Source organism: Talpa occidentalis, unplaced genomic scaffold (assembly GCF_014898055.3).
Source record: "Talpa occidentalis isolate TD23 unplaced genomic scaffold, MPIMG_talOcc4v2.1 talOcc4.7, whole genome shotgun sequence".
Lineage (NCBI taxonomy): Eukaryota > Metazoa > Chordata > Mammalia > Eulipotyphla > Talpidae > Talpa > Talpa occidentalis.
Genome location: NW_023605083.1, coordinates 59,324,956 through 59,338,601, shown reverse-complemented (window position 1 = coordinate 59,338,601; position 13,646 = coordinate 59,324,956). Strand labels below are relative to the sequence as shown.

At 37.4% G+C, this 13,646-nt stretch overlaps 1 long non-coding RNA gene across 1 annotated transcript in view; it reads left to right on the top strand.

Annotated features, from left to right (window-relative positions):
* LOC119231132 (uncharacterized) overlaps positions 1-11,074 on the top strand; it is a 76,057-nt gene extending 64,983 nt beyond the window's left edge. The window contains exon 5 of the long non-coding RNA XR_005121872.2: positions 10,399-11,074. This is a non-coding gene — a long non-coding RNA (uncharacterized LOC119231132). The remainder of the gene's footprint in view (positions 1-10,398) is intronic.
* The last annotated feature ends 2,572 nt before the right edge of the window (positions 11,075-13,646 follow it).

Genomic DNA, 13,646 nt, shown 5'->3' with positions numbered 1-13,646 from the left:
GTGTGATATGATGGGATCCTTACACTATTTAATAGAATACAGTTTTCAAAGGACTTTTCATTTATAATCAAATTTTTATCCATCTTTTGAACATGGTCCCCTATGAAACTCTCTACATTAATTCTTTTTAGTTACTTTAGTTTAAATACCTGTATTTTTTGAATGTAATATAATGGGTTAAAATATATATTGGCAATCCACAATTTTGAAAAATTCAAGCAAATTATTTTTCTTTAATTATCATGAGTGGTGTAATGTGTAAATGACATGTAATGTCATACTGTGCTGAACATGTAAATGACATACACTAAAGAAATACGTTAACAACAACTTCCCTTAGTTGAAAATGCTTACTGTGTACTGGGTGAGGTTTTAAGCATGGACTCACTCATTTACATGGAATTACACTCTTAATCTTCATAGAAACTATATGTAGTAATTACAATTATTATTCTATTTTTACAGATGAAGAAGCTAAGCTACAGAGAGGTTAAGGTGTTTGTCCTTGACATACTGTTAGTAAGAAGCAAAGCTAAGTTTCTGGCTCTGGAGTCTGCTTTCCTATGGCCGAATTATTTCTGTTTAACAACTTTCAATTCTACAGCATTTTACTTAGAACTAAGCCTTGGAATCCCTATTTGTGCTCAGGGACAACTTTCTCTAGGGTAGTCTTGTAGAAAATGTTGACTTTCTATGGGTTACAGTTTCATTGACTTGGCGCCCCTTTGCAACAAGACAGGTAGGCAAGTTGAACATCTTTCCCATCTAGTAACTAGTTAATGCTTCATTCTCAACATCCCAAAGGGTGTTTCTTCTGTAAGCTGCAACTTGAGCTATTTAGGTGTTTAGATTCTAAAATTGCATTGATTAGAACTCCTCGGAGCTGCATCTGTCTTGTGCGATTTGACTTTATTAGACCTGAACTCAGACCTTACTTGCCTCTTACAAATAATGTGGATTGGGCAAATGATTACTTCATTTTATAGCTTCCACCTTATGAAATGGATATTCTAATGCCTACTTAGCAAAGTTTTTGTGAAGAATAAATGAGATAGTACATACAAACTCTCCTGTGAAGAGAGCTGATGCATACAGTAACTATTCTAGAAGTAGAGAATTTTTTTAACTTGATAAATGTTATATTCTACTTAAAGATTTTTGGCACTGTTAGTTGAGTTATTCATTGTAATCTGAGTTTCTGTTTGAAGCTAATGAAGAATCACATTGAGAATGGCTTCCAAGTAGTTCCTCAAGTTTAAGTGGCCATCTATGTGCTTACAGTGGGGAGTTGCATTCCAATGCAATGTGTAACTGGGGATTTTTCATGCATTGCACAAATATTCCAGTGTATCTTTAATACCCCCATTATTGGTATTAATAATATGGTTGTGTTTTTACATGGCCACCATGTCAAATGCACTTCTCATGAAGTTCTGGTTCTTCCCATAAACACATTGAGCACCTATTACGCTCTTGCCTCAAAATTATATAACATAGTGCTTGTGGTCTAGGCAAAATGCATTGCAACACAACATAAATGAGGACACATTGTTAAGTGCTCTGCAAACAGGGAAGTCCATGTACCAAATCACAAACTCAAGTATTCAAGAAAAGACTTTCATAAACAGGTCTGTGACTTGTGAGTAGACCTTACCATTTAACTTCTTGCTTTTCCAAAGTGTCACAAGAAGACATTTTTCTCCTCTGGACATCTGGGTTCATGATGAGTTCTTTGTCTCTCTTGACCTTTATAAATAGAAGAGAATTTTGATTAAGATGGTCTACTGATTTTTTTCCTTTTTAAAAAAGACAATTTATATTATTTTAAAATAATTCATACATGAATCTGCAAACTAGAAAACAGGCAGAAAAATAGGAAGAGCAAATTGAAAATTATTTGTAGCCCATTGTGCTAAGGTTATTTCCATTAACATTTGAAAGGCTTGCTCTCCATGCTTTCTCCTATAAACATGTATGGGTACAACCACTTTGGAAAAATATCTGGCATTACTTATTAATCTACACATATACCTATCTTATGATTCAGCAATTCCATCTTAGGTCGAATGCCCAAGAGGAAATAAGCATTTGTTCACAAAATTACTTGTAATTATTTACAGTAATTAGTTTTCAAATAAAGTAGTTTTATTCATAATAACAAAAACTGAAACTAGCTCAAATACCCATCAATAGGGGGATGAACAAATGACACCACAATAACAAGGGACAGATTATTGACATAACCAATTAAGATGGATCTCACAAGTATTTTAAGGAGTGAAAGAAACCAGGCTTTTAAAAAGTGCATATTATCTGGTTCCATTTATAGGAAGCTCTGAAACCAACAAAATTAATCTGGGTGGAAAAAAGTGGAACAGAGATTTCCTCTGGGGGTAGGTTGGAGAAGGGCAGAATTGAATGGAAAGGGCATAAGCAAACTTTCTGGAGTGATGACAATATTTTACATCTTAATAAGGGTTTGTGTCACATCTGTATGCATCTTCACCAGAAGATATATGCTTAAGATTCATGCATTCAACTGTATTTAAATCTTACCTATAAAAAGAGAAAGCATATACTGAATTTTAAACCTTTATATTCTTATCAGTGAAACAAAAATATGGAATCATATTTATAAAGCATAATGTTTTCATATAGCATTGCACCATCAGTGACAACAATCCTTCAAAACACAAACAATTCTCCCAAACAGAGGGTTAATATACTTTACAATGTACAAAGAGTTCATGCAACTCACTAAAAGGAAACTTTAATATAGCGAAATGGGAAAAAGAAATAAAATTAAAATTCTAGGAAGAAATATACATAGGCAGAACTATGAAAAATCTTCAAACTCATTACTAAAAAAAGATCTTTCTTTATTAGGGAACTACCAGGTTTTTATTTTTAATGAATCATAGCCTTACTCTTTTCCCTGCTCCCCCCATCCCTATATTGTCCCCCTTTTCTCTTAACCTCAGAGCCCTCATGGTGTTTGCTGATGTTCACTTGTTTTTTTTTTTCAGTATTTTATGTCATCAAATCATGTGCCATGTAAAATTCCAGTATTTGCTTTATATCTCTGATTTGCTTTATTGCATATAATTTGCTTTAGTGCATATAATTCTCTCACATTCCTTCCATTTTGTTGAAAATGCCTGCATTTCACCCTTTCTTATAGCTGAGTAATATTCCATAGTGTGGAAGTACCCATCTTCACAATCCAATCACCTATTGATGGAATCATCTGTTGATGGATATTTAGGCTGCTCATGTCCTAGCTGTTGTTAATAATGGTCTATGGAAAAAAAAAAATAATGGTCTATGAACATTGTAGAACACATGGGATTTTGCAAAACCAGTGCAAACACCATGAGGGCTCTGAGGTTAAGAGAAAAGGGGGACAATATAGGGATGGGGGGAGCAGGGAAAAGAGTAAGGCTATGATTCATTAAAAATAAAAACCTGGTAGTTCCCTAATAAAGAAAGATCTTTTTTTAGTAATGAGTTTGAAGATTTTTCATAGTTCTGCCTATGTATATTTCTTGGATAGACGCCAAGGAGTGGGATTATTGAGTCATACAATATTTTCATTTTTAGTTTTTAAGGTAAATCCAGATTACTTTCCATAATGGTGACACCAGTTTACAATCCCACTAACAGTATGACAATATAATAGAATGCTTCTCTTTCTTGCACCTTCTCCATTCTTTGTTGTTGGCTATCTTTTCTAGTATGTGCCATCTTCATGATCATGAGAGAGTATCTCGTGGTTTTAAGCTGTATCTCTCTTATTGCAAGAAATGAAGGAAACAATTTTCACATGTCTATTGGCCTTCTGGATATCTTCTTGGTGAACTGATTGTTATATCTGCTGCCCACTTATTAACTGGGTTCTTTATTGGTGAATTGTGTGAGTTTTTTTATATATCTTGGATACTAACCCATTATCACTTATGTGAATATTTTCTCTTATTCAATAAGGTGTGTTTTTAATCCTGTATTTTCTTTCATTGTTTAATGGCTTTTTAACTTGTTAACTCCAATTGTTTATTTACTTTGCCATAGTGTTTGAGTCACCAAAACATCTATGTTGTTGATTTTATGGAAACTATTACCAATGTTTTCCTTATATATTTTATTGCTGCAGGTGTTATATTTAAATTTTAATCCATTTGGAATTTACTTTTGTGGATAGGGTTAGCAAGGAACCCAACTTCATAGTTTTATGTGTGGCTTTCCAATTTTACCAGCATCATTTTTAAAGAAGTTATTGTTTCCCTAATGTACGGTCATAGCTTTAGCCTAGAGTAGGTACTAATAGGTATGTGGAGGGAACTTCTAGTTTTATACATGCAATCTCAATTAACATAGTTGATTAATATACTTATCAAGTATATTCAATCTCACTGGTCTTCCAAAAATGGAAGTTAAAAAAAAATTAACTTACTTTTTTTCTTCTAACAAAATAATGGAGTTTTAGAAAGTATAAAATTCTGGGGGAAATGTGATTGAAAAAGCCTTTCAAACATTCCCAATGAGATATAATTTGTTGCCACTATTTTGGGAAGCAGATTTGCTATCTGGATTCAGGTTCTTAAAAAAAGAATATATTCTTTAAATTGGTAATTCTGTTCAAAGATCTTTTCTAAAAAATGGTCAAAATTGTATAAAAATGCAACAATAAAAATATTCATCCCCAAATTACTTATAAATGCAGAAAATTGAAAACAATCTGATATAAACTACCTAATATAAAAGACTGGTAATAATATCTTGACATGTACTCACTTTGGGGTGATCAACCCTGTCCACGGTCTTTACAAGGATCCTAGATCATTTTCAGATCACTGACTAGGATCAGTATGCTGGTGAACTATTCTTTTCCTTATTCTGTCCTGGAGACTAAATAGACAATCAGGACCAGGTTTTCATGTTATCTTCTAGGCTTTTGCGTATTTCTGAGGACTATGAATGATGCACAAGGAGAAAGGCATTTGGTTAGGCAAGCATGTTTATGGGAAGCATAAACATGTGTCTCCTTCTGCAACTGCTCTTGTCCTGTTTCCTTGAACCTTTCCCTGTTTCTTCCTCTCCTGCCTTTCTTCTTCCCAGGATCTATGGATTACAAGACCTGGGAGAAGATACCCAGCTATGTCCCCATGAGGAAAGAGATGGCTTCTTGTAAATACTTGGATCCCCTACCCTGTGACTCTCTAGCTTCTTATACACAGTTGTGACCCCACCCACTACTCTGCATTGTGCTATCAGCTTATTTGTATGCCTTTTCCACTAACTCCTTGAGGGCAGAAATGAGGTCTTACTCATAGTGACCCCAAAGTAAGTGTCTTGAGGATTTGGGGTGACTTTTGAGGGACAATAGGGATTTGCTGAAATAAGAGAGGGGTGGTCAGACATTCCAAAGACAGAAGAGAGCACTGGCTGAATAGACCAGAGAGGAGGCCTTGGTCATGTGCAAGGCGGGGGTTCAGGACACATGCTGGAGCCGTGAGAAGGAAATGAGTCACCTTATTGAAGACTTGGGCTGGTAACTTCCAGGAAAAATTTTAAATGCTGATATGCATAATCAAAGCAATGCTTACTGCAAAATCTAAAATCACTAGCAAATTGTCTGAAGTGAAATGTTCAAATTCTGGTTCGCCACTTTTTCCAGGCTCCATATGCCTCTCCCAGAGAGAACTGTGATTGACAGGCTTCCCCCCACCCCACCCCACAAATCTCCCATCTGATTTCTATGCATATATAATGCAAATGTGTGCATGTACCTGTGCATTCATATACACATACTTATCCAAGTGGAATCAATGTTTCTACACAACTTGATTAATTTTCCATGTCAAATTATATTTTAGACCTTATTCCATCACAGCTCATATATTTATATTTTTTTATTTTGAATGACTATTGACTAAAATGTGTTTGAAATTGCTCTCAACTCATTATTCTTGAATTTCTACTGATTTCTTAGATATTGAGTAAAGAGGGCAGTAGGATAATATTATAAACCATTTGAAGTTTTGGGTTAAAACAATCCTCTTGGGACAGAGATTGCTGAGGTCTCTCTAGTTATCTTCACAGAAATATGATGCTATTTGCTTTGACCAGGAGTTCTGAGAACTCTTCTGTATTTGGGGCTTACCGGAGAGTTGGCATTAGATCTTGAAGCAACAGCAGAAGTTTATTAGGTAGGAAAGCTTGTTCTGAGCAGAATGCAGCCAGACTGGATTCAGGTGGAAGGTTGGCTATTTTCTCATTTTAATCAGTCAATCAACAAACAATTTTTGAATACCTGTGGTGTACTCAGTAGGAAGCAGCAGGAGAAACATGATTCCTGCCTTGAATAACTTAGAATCTGGAAGGAGAAACATGGTTCACGAAGCAGTTAGATCTATTAGGCAGTACATAAGTAAGTGTTGCTGAATTATGTCCTACATAAAAGTGCTGTAGGAGGTGTTAAGAAGGACAAGATGAATGTGGGCTGGGACAATCAGGGAGGTCTGTCTGGGTAAGGTGAGATGTGAAACAGACTTAGGAGAATGACTAAGAGTCCAATAATGGGGTACCTAAGAGGGTTTTTCCAGCCAAAACCAGTGTATAGGCATAACCATGCTGTCAAAGGACAGCAATATTTAATTCAGTTTGGTTATAACAAGAGACGTCTAAATATTCTGTCTGTTTTTCACAGACACCAAAGAATCCTACAATTCTCCCTTACTCATGAGTCACAGATTCCTCCTGGGAAATAAAAGAAATAATGATTACTTACTATCATGAGGATAAGTTGCAGGGCTCTGGCATTGTTGTTTATGCCCGCCTCTCCTATTTTCAGGCTTGGCATTATCATTAGTCTTATTACTCGGGTTGCTGGAAGACTCTGATTTGTTGCTGCTTCCAAAATCAGAGCAAGGCATCAGGTTTGCATTGATTATAATGAGAAGATCATCCAAGGTGTATTAAAGAAAAACTGTCTAAAATGAGTATTTGCTATCATGAACTCCAGCTCACTGAAAAACCATGGTGTTGATGATGTGGCACACTCCTCTGCATGTCACTTTATTCCCAGTATTTTCTCAGTGTTGTATTCCCAGGTAATACCTCATCCTCCCTAGGGTATGCAAGATATAGATGTGTTACATAGGTGTCTCTTTTAGCCAGGATGATGAGGAACTAGGGAGGTTTTTACCTCTAAATGAACGAAGGGTATGGGAAAAGAAGGCAGTCCCAGGAGTTAGAAAACCTGATTTCTAGCCTGGATCTGTTGTTTCATTTACCTTCTGCTCTTGGGCAAGTGACTCCACTCACATGGAGCGTATAATTTTGAAAAATAAGAAATATTGTTCAATTAAGCAGAATGCTACATTTTGTTCTTAAATGCTCTCAGAAAAACAAGGTTGAACTAGCTTAGGTGTCCTTATCCTAGGGAATTATGGAGGAATGTAAGCGCAGTTCTGAAGCTCTTTAATTTCATGAAAACCTTGGCACACGTGTATATTTCTGAGCAAAGACTCCATGAATTTCGTTAGATTTCCAAAAATATTTATGACTCCTCAAAAGATAATTGCCTCTGAAGGATAGAAACTCCGAGGTGCTTTAAGTTTGAAATATTATCATTTTTTGATCTTTGTAGTCAGACTTATAAATATTTTTATAGGGAGAGGGATTGGCACAAATCCCTTTAAATCACATCTTTGCTTTAATCTGAGGCTAATTCTATATTATGGAGGAACTTTTTTTTATTAGATAATTCTCTAAGGTCCAAGGTCCTGTAATTTCTCTTCTATTAAACTTGGAGTTGTTGCATGCCGGTAATGTTGTTTATTGCATTATTAACGTTGTCTACTCCAAATGACTTTGGGGAGAAAATGTTCTTTTGATCCAAGAGTGTTCCTCAGGGTTCTCTAAGGTCTATCCCTGGTTTAAGAGGTTAGGTATTCTAGGGAAAAAACTTACTCTCTAACTTCCCTGAAAAAAAGTTTCTTTTTCTGAGTTATTTACTCTTATTTCCTCTGTGTTTACTTTTTTAGTTGGCCCCTACAAGGCTGTGCATTTGAAAAAAGTATCTGTGTCTTTCACAGAAAAAAAGTACAGGCTTCTTAGTCAACAAGATGCTCTTTGAGTTGAAAAACAGGACAACAAAAGCTTGGGAAAGATAAATTTGTATCAATTCTAGAGAAGAGTAACATATATAGTTTCCTTTTTTCTCTTTAGGTCTTGTCTGTCAGGACTCAATGCTAAAAGTCAACGATCAAATATAATTTGTAGGCCTTCCTGGTGGCGCAGTGGCTGAGCACTGGGTTGTGAGCCTGCCCGCAGCCTCTGCAGCGCCAGTTCAATCCCCTGCCCCTGGGTGAGGGTACCACATGGTGCGCAGACCTCTCCTGCTGCCCGCTGCTCCCCTCAGCGGTGTACTTTGTCAGTCTGCCTGCTCTGCTCCCCTCTCTGGCTCTGGTGAATTCTCTCACCCTCCCGTGCTTCTGACTGTACCCAGTGCTTGTGTAAATAAAATAATAAATCTTTAAAAAAATATATAATTTGCAAGAGGTTTATGCATTATATATGTTTGTATAACTACATTTTCCTATATTGACTCATCATTAGAAGTAACACTAACTTCCTGGGTGGCCTGTGTTTCTTTATATAGAATAAGCTTTTCATAATGGTACAGTCTAGCTGCGCAGACTGTTATGAAAACTCCCTTTTATATAATAATAAATTGTGGGGGCCTCCCCGGTGGCCGCAGAGGTTGAACGCTGGGTTACGAAACTGCCCTCAGCCTCTGCAGCGCCGGTTCGATCCCCGGCTGCTCCCCGGCTACCGGAGGAGGGTCCCGCATGGCATGCAGACCTCTCCTGCCGCCCGCTGCTCCTCTCAGCAGTGTACTTCGGTCCTTCTGCCTGTTCTGCTCTCCGCTCTGGCTCTGGTGAGTTCTCTCACCCTCCCGCACTTCTGACTGTACCCAGTGCTTGTATAAATAAATAAATAAATCTTAAAAAAAATTTTGGGCATTTTGCATTTCTATTAATTGCCTTTAAAAGTATGATTTTTAGTGGTCATTTGATACTCTATAATGAAGATAAGGCATTATTTTAAATAATGCTAAAGTGGATATGTTTCTACAGGAATGGTTGTATTGCCTTTTATTTACTTATAATAAATATCAGAAGTGAAACTGCTAAACTTATTTTAAAGACTCTGTTTAATACTGAATGTTTGTTTTTCATAAATGTTGCAACAATTTATATTTCACACCCACAATGTGGCTGCCTCCTCACACAACTGTTAACATCGAAGAGTAGTTTTACCTTATTATCTTAATTCCTCTAATAGAAAGTAAAGATATATCATTGTTTGAACTTACATTTCTTTGACTTTAATATGATTTAAATTTTTAAAATAATTTCTAAACCATTTGTAGGTTTCTTTGAATGAATTGTTTGTTCTTGTCCTTTGCTCATTTTTCTATTAAGCTATGGCTTCTTATAGTTTTGCAAAAGTTCTTTATATATTAAGGATAATACTTCTTTGCCATCTCTTTCACATATGATCCTCCCATTTGTCAGTTGCTTCTCCATTGCTGTGAGTTCTCTGGTGCAGAAAGCACAAACAGGCACAGAACTGGTCTCCCTCAGATCATGGAAAATTATTAAATATCTTTGTTCATCTTTATCTATAAACCCCCTTCTCTCTTATACGTACAATATTTGTAACAGTGCCTGGAGTAAAATATGCACTTGATATTTTTTATTTTTTTATTATTATTTTATTTTATTTTTTTAAATAAATTTTATTTTTATATTCCCCATACAATTGCAATCGCCTTATTTTGACCCCAATTCCTCCCCTCCCTGCCCCCCACCACCCATAGAGTGTCTCTGGTTCATAGTTGTTTGTTGATTTTGATTTTCACTTTCTTACAGTTATTCATTTTTCTGGTCCCTTATTTAAGTTTTCTAGATTCCTGCTATGGCACTCGATATTTTTTAAACTTCTATTCATTAAAAGTTTATTTCCCAATATCTTGTATTATATTTTGCAAATTTATTAGTTGTCATCAATCTGGGGAGATGGTGTGTGGAAAAGGTAGTGAAAGAATCAAAGCAGGGTAGAGAATGCCTGTGTCATATCATTAGAACTTTGGGATAGCTTTTAAAGAACAACTGTTATTTCTTCAATTCCAGCTTTGATTTAGATCCAAAATAAAGGTGGGTGCGTAGAAAAAAAGTAACTTGATATAGTTGGAATATGCTGGTTATCAAACATGTTACATCTATTTAATTGTTTTGATTTAAATGATAGCTGATATCCCCGTCACTTTTCCTAGGAAGATCACAGCATGTCCCACAGGTCTTTAATTCAAGCCTTATCTTTTCCATCCAGGAAATAATCCAAGTAGGACTTTCTTGCTTAAAGGGGAAGAAAATGAGGCTTTCTCCATGAAGGACCTGCCAGTCATCCATCAAGCCTGGAAGGGCACAGAATAACATTGCTTGAGACTAGAGGCCCCACCAGCTGAAAATAAAACAAATTATGTTCCAAATCTGGTTTTGAAATGAGGAGTGAAGAGGCTCCACTTTGAAAATAATCACATCCACTGCATCTTCATCCTCCAAATGAGAACTCTTACATTTTAGTTAGTCAGTGTGCGATGTTTCTTTTATTTCTGTTCTCAAAGTCTTGACATCACTAAAAATAAATGACTCAATTACACTTGTGCATAAGCAGCTGGAAAACTACCAAAATCTTCCCAATCTCTAAACTGTGTAAACAGAGACACCAGAAGGGGCAAAAAAGAGAAAAAGGAAACAAAAGTGAAGAGAACAAGAGAAATTTAAAAATAAGAAGTTACACAAAAGAAGCTCCCAAGGAAAAGAGTAGGGTGTTAATTCCATTTCTTTGTTCCTGGTGGCACGCTGCAGTCCATAGGCCTTTGGATTCAGGAAGCAAACCAGGTGGAAAAAAAGAATCAAGAAGCTTTATAAACACCTTGCAAATAAACGTGGCCAGCCAATCTACATTCCAGCACTCATCCGGGGAAGTGTTGGCAGCTTCCTGGTCAGATGCCCCAGGACCTTGGGAGCCCATCTAGAACTTGAGGTCTAATGGGAAAAATGGAAACAGAAGCCTGACTGGCTGACAAGCCCCAGCATACAACCACAAACCCCCTCCATTTCCAAAGACTGGTCTTTTGTGGTGGCTCTTACTTAGCTCAGAATGCACAATTACAAACATGAAATATTCCCAACGTCCTAAACACCCACAACATTCTTTCTTTTATTTACCGTCTTGGGTGGAAGAATATACTTTGTCTCCTAGTGTCCTTTTGTCAGGAGAGAAAAGCAGGTTTGACCAGCAAAAAATCTGATTGTCTGTATTCCTTCCTTCAGGTTACTTAGGGGAAGGAGGAAAAGGTCAGAGCGGGCACACAGCTCGATGCTTCCGGTGTCAGGCTACACGTTATCTGCAGGCTTCAAGGGGAGAACTTTGCTGGAGATGAAAGTAGGTCACAAGGCGGTGAAAGGGGAATGAGACTTAACCGAGGAAAATGAGAAGCGAGAGCCGGGGTTAAACCCGGGGCCTAGAGCCCTTGGTGCTGCTTCTGAAAAGTCGACCAGAGAGAAGAAGGCGAGTGTTTCTTGTGACCTCTCTCCTTCTCCTGCCTTGCCAGTATCTGCTTGCTCTTATTTTAATCAGTAAATGTAGTGCCTGTGGGGGCCTAGGAATCTGAGAAGGGACCCTGCAAGGGCAGTGGCAAAGCGCTTTCCTCTTTTTCCACACAAAGACAGGCCAAAGGGGAATGGTTTAAATTGCTTCCAGCAGGATTTAGGTTCAGCATGAGGAAAATCTGAGTGCGATGGATGAGCCTCTGGAATGCATTACTAAGGGAGCCAGTGGACTCCACTTCAGAGATCTCCGAGGATGCCATGGAATGCTAATCTTTCCTTAATGGCTAATATTTTGGTGTAATCAGAGGCGGAGGCAAGGATGAGCTTTCAAGTCCCTTTCACTCCTGAGATTTCAACAGACACTAGCAGGAGAATGAAATATCACGTGTCCTGTGACATCTGTAGTAGCCAAACCCTGCTTTGTTTAAGTCACCTGGGGCCTTGGGGTTCCTGCCCCCCACAGGTGATTAGCTTTGGGTTCTGCATATATGGAACTGGTTGGGTATATGGCGGGGTGGTTATTGGGAAGAAAAGAACCACATTGAGAACAATAAGAGTAACAAATACCAGAAAGTGCGTCCCAGCCAAAATTTTCAGGAAGTGCTGAAATTTGAGTTAGGAAACGGACAATAATCTATCAAATATTCCAAAGGGTAGGAGCTATGCCAGAACTGGAAAGCAGAGCCAAGCCTCCCAAACTGGGGAAAAGATGGAAAGGGAGAATGTTTGAGGTAGATTTTTGCTTATAGGATCCTTGAGACTCACAGGTATGTCGAAGGAGTTAAGAAGGCAGTGAAGAAATGAATGAAAAAGCGCATCATAAAATTGTCCTTCACAAATGTTAACACCCAAAATTTATGAATGAAACTAAGAATGATTTCAGTGTATTTTTATAATAATAGATAAATTATAGCACTCTTTTAGACTCTTTTGCTGTCTTGGGTGAAATCTAATGAGTGACAGATTGGGATAACACATTTATTCCTCACGCAGTTAGATGAGGGGTATGGACTAACACTCAGCAAAGATTCTACAGATGGGTTTCGCTGGCAAGGTTATCAATAGGGCGTAGACTTTGTGTAAGTCAATCCACTTGTAGATTCATAGCTCAGGACTAAGATAGGCTCATCAGTACCTCCTCATTGTGACCATATTTGCCTGGGCAGAAAGTTAGAAGCTTTTTCCCTTAACTTCTTTCTCCACAGCAACTTTGTCACACAAACAGGCTCATTTTCCATTGATTAGTTTCTAGAAACAACCTGTATGTTTACATTCTTATGTGCTAGCATATGGGCTAGCTAACCAGTTGCTTTCCAGTTGGTAAGTTTTCGAGCTAACAAAGACAAATATTTAACCTTCTTTTCCTTTTATTTATAGTGACATTCATCCAACCATGTCTTTTGTACCGTGAACTAGGCTGTGGAATAGGAAGTCAAAGATGGATAAGATAGGGTTACTGTTGTCAAAGTGATCCATTCAAGAAGAGCTGTGAGCTTGTAGCAGGCTTCTGTGTCATGCAATCCATACAGAGAGGAGGGTTCTGCAAGAGAACTCTTGAAGAACATTACGACTCTTGGCATCACATTTTGTTTGACTAAGACACACTGATTTAATGAGAGAATGTAATCAACAGAGGTTAGAAGTCAAAACCCTTGAGGAGAGTGTTGACTATACTATTCCATTTGTTTTCCTTCCACACAAGATAGAGTTTTATTTTATTTATTTTATTGAGGTGACATGGGTTCACAACACTTTAAGTGATTCAGAGGCACATAGGATTGCACCGCCTAGATGCATGTCACCCCACCACACCAAGGAACATGGTCCTCCACCATCATGCCTCTTGCTTAGAATACTTGAAACCCCATCATTCTCTGAAATAAAGAAGAAGGAGAATAAAGCTTCTCAGAAGCCACAGCAGTCAAGGTGTTCTAATCCTCTAGGTAAATATTTAACACTTGT